The 3582-nt window shown below is 41.4% G+C and overlaps 1 pseudogene; it reads left to right on the top strand.

The window, feature by feature from the left end:
• Positions 1-2126: 2126 nt before the first annotated feature.
• LOC102811513 lies at positions 2127-2720 on the top strand (annotated as a pseudogene).
• The last annotated feature ends 862 nt before the right edge of the window (positions 2721-3582 follow it).

Genomic DNA, 3582 nt, shown 5'->3' with positions numbered 1-3582 from the left:
CCTAAAGAAGGTATTTGAAATGAACAAATCATTGATTTTACAAAATTCTATCATGCATTCTCCAGCATCATTTCTATCACCAAGGCCATATTTTCCAACCACTGATCTTTCCTCTTTGCTCCCAATCTTTGCATTCCAATCACCAGTAATGATCAATACATCTTGATTGCATGTTTAATCAATTTCAGATTGAAGAAATTGGTAGAATTCTTCTATTTCTTCCTCACTGGCTTTAGTGGTTGGTGCATAATTTTGAATAATAGTAGTATTAACTGGGCTTCCCTGTAGGCGCATGGATATTATCTTATCACAGACAGCGGTGTACCTCATGACTAATCTGAATATGTTCTTTTGACAATGAATGCAACACCATTCCTCTTCAATTTGTCATTTCCTGCATAGTAAACCATGTGGTCATCAAATTCAATATGGCCATTTCAGCTCACTAAGCCTAAGATTTCGATGTTTATGCATTCCATTTCATTTTTGACAACTTCCAATTTTCCCAGATTCATATTTTGTACATTCCATGTTCTGATTTTCCATGGATGTTTCCAGCTGTTTCTCTTCATTTTGAGTTGTGCCCCATCAGCAAATGAAGGTCCCACAAGCTTTACTCCCATGGGCTTTACTCCATTCGCATTATCAAGGTCAACTCTACTCTGAGGAGGCAGTTCTTCCCCAGTCGCATTTTGAATGCTTTCCAACCTGAGGGGCTCATTTTCTGGCACTATATCTGACAGTGTTTCTCTGCTATTCATAAGGTTTTCAGTGACTAAATATTTAGAAGTGGTTCGTCTCTCCTTCTTATTCATCTGTCTTCATCTGGAAGCTCATCTGAAACTTGTCCACCATGGGTGACCCTGCTGGTATTTAGAATACCGGTAGCAACTCAAAAGCCAGCACAGTGAGATGCAAATCAAAACAATGAGATATCATCTCACACCAGCAATAACAGTGAAGTTAAAAAATGCAGAGGACAATAAATGCTGGCAAGGATGTGGATTGCTGGTGGGAATGCAAAATGGTCCAACCACTCTGGAAAACAGTATGGTGCTTCCTCAGAGTGTTGGAAATAGAAATACCTTATGATCCAGCAATTCCTCTACTTGGTATTTATCCACAAGAAGTAAGAGCCATATCATGAGTAGTGTTCTTAGCAGCACTCTTCACAATAGCAAAAAGATGGAGACAGCCTAAGTGCCCATCAATGGAAGAATGGCTAAACCAACTTTGGAGCATACACACAATGGAATAATATGCTACCTTAAAGAATAACAAGGAAGTTATGAGCCACCCCATAACACGGATGAACCTTGAGGACATTATGCTGAGTGAAATTAGTCAGTTGACAAATATTGCATAAGACCATTATTGTAAAATCTTAAGAAAAGATATCTGTACTAAAATGAAAAATAAAAAAATTCCTTGTTTGTTACTGGTGGGTTTCGAGTGGGAGGGTTTGGGGGAGGTGTAGGGAGGCCACAGTAGAGCACAGGGTAGGAGGCAGACACATCATAGTTCGTGTATTAGTGAGGGCAATACAGAAGGGGGAAGGGTGGAAGAACAAGTTAGATAGGGAAACACTGAGACAGGTTTGCATGGGCTAAATGGGGCAGAGGTAAATATTGACACATGCTCAACTTTGGAACAGGGCTCTGTGATACAGGAATTGAGGCATAGTCTGAAGAGGGGAAATAATACTAAGATGCTTGACTGTCCTATAAATATTGGTTTCCCTTCCCTACTATTGTAAAATAGACACTTGAGTGGGATAGAAAAGAATGTCAGGAAACATGATTACAGAAAGCTTGTATGTCCGTTTTCCGCCTATTGGAATACTTAAAATGGGTTCTAGAACTTGCCCAGTGAAATAGGCTCCTTGTGAAGCTTTTGAAGTGTATAGTACCTTAGGTGGAATACTGAGCCCCATCCAGAACCTTCTAAGGTGGGACATTCCCACTAGAAACGACAAGCGGATCAGCCAGGAAGAGCTTGAGTGACAGAAGATACATCTTCAAAGAAAGATCAACAGGAAAACCCCAAAACAAAAATGGCAGTGGTGTTCTCTTCCTGACTGGTGACCTGACTGGTGTTTATGGTACTGCAACTGCTGATAACTGAAGATGTCTTCAGTAACTGAAAAAATTGGGCACCCTGCTCCCAACTTCAAAGCTATAGCTGTTATGCCAGATGGTCAGTTCAAAGATATAAAAGCTTGTCTGACTACAAAGGAAGATATATTGTGTTCTTTTTTTATCCTCTTGATTTCACCTTTGTGTGCCCCACTGAAATCATTGCTTTCAGTGACAGGGCAGAAGAATTTAAGAAACTCAACTGCCAAGTGATCAGTGCTTCTGTGGGTCTCACTTCTGTCATCTGACTTGGATCAACACACCCAAGAAACAAGGAGGACTGGGACCCATGAATATTCCTTTGGTATCAGACCCCAAGCACACAATTTCTCAGGACTATGGGGTCTTAAAGGCAGATGAAGGCATCTCATTTAGAGGACTCTTCATCATTGATGATAAAGGGATCCTTTGAGAGATCACTGTAAATGACCTCCCTGTTGGCCGCTCTGTGGAAGAGACCCTAAGACTAGTTCAGACCTTCATGACAAACATGGAGAAGTGTGCCCAGCTGGCTGGAAACCTGGCAATGATACCATCAAGTCTGATATCCAGAAGAGCACAGAGTACTTCTCTAAGCAGAAGTGAGCGACGGGACACTTGAGAAAAAACCAAACCTCTTTTGTAGTTTGTTTATGCTTCTAACCCAAAGCCTTAGACTTGACTGAGATATGTGGCATGATAAGACAAACCTTTCCTGTGGGAGTAGAGTGGCCAACCTTTCTTTTTGCTGGTGGAAATGGCCTTGAGCTGTACTGTGGGACAGGTCAGCTGATGTGTATTTTGTATCTGTAGTGCAGTATGAGCTTTTGTTGTTTCTATTAAACTTGACCAGAGACCTTAAAAAAAAAAAAAAAAAAAAAGGGCAGGATGATTAGTTCCTATAAGAATAAGCAAGTTGTTTGCTGGGAAGCCATTAAGGCAAGCAATCAAGTCCCTTCAGGACAACCCCCTCTCTAAGACCTAAATTCAAAGGGAACACATGAGCAGTCATGTAAGCTTGGTCTACAGGTGTGGGAGAGGGGGAAAGGCAGCAATGAAGAAATGGGTTGAGTTCAACCACGTTCCATAGACTCCCGTTGACCAGGAGATGAGAGAGAGAAGAGGAAGGGCTGGTTGGTCCGAACTGTGATGAAACCTGGAAACATCCGATCCCATTGACAAGGACATAGCCACAGAGGGCTAGAGCTCAGATTGAAGCATCCAGCTAGTCCCCATTTGACCTAGACTTAATGGCTTGATAATCAGAATTTAACTAGGGGAAGATAAAAAAAACAAAAACAAAATTTTGATAAAGGAAATGAGGGTAAATTGCTACAATTTGATGAACTTGACCTATACTCATGGAGGTGTTGTTGTTAAGTGCCATCGAGTCGGTTCCAACCCATAGCGACCCTGTACAGGGTTTCCGAGGGTGTAAATCTTTACGGGAGTAGAAAGCCTCATCTGT

This window comes from Chrysochloris asiatica, unplaced genomic scaffold, assembly GCF_000296735.1.
Source record: "Chrysochloris asiatica unplaced genomic scaffold, ChrAsi1.0 scaffold00062, whole genome shotgun sequence".
Taxonomy (NCBI): Eukaryota; Metazoa; Chordata; class Mammalia; order Afrosoricida; family Chrysochloridae; genus Chrysochloris; species Chrysochloris asiatica.
The sequence above is the reverse complement of the archived record's forward strand: the minus strand, read 5'-3'. Positions and strand labels throughout refer to the sequence as shown.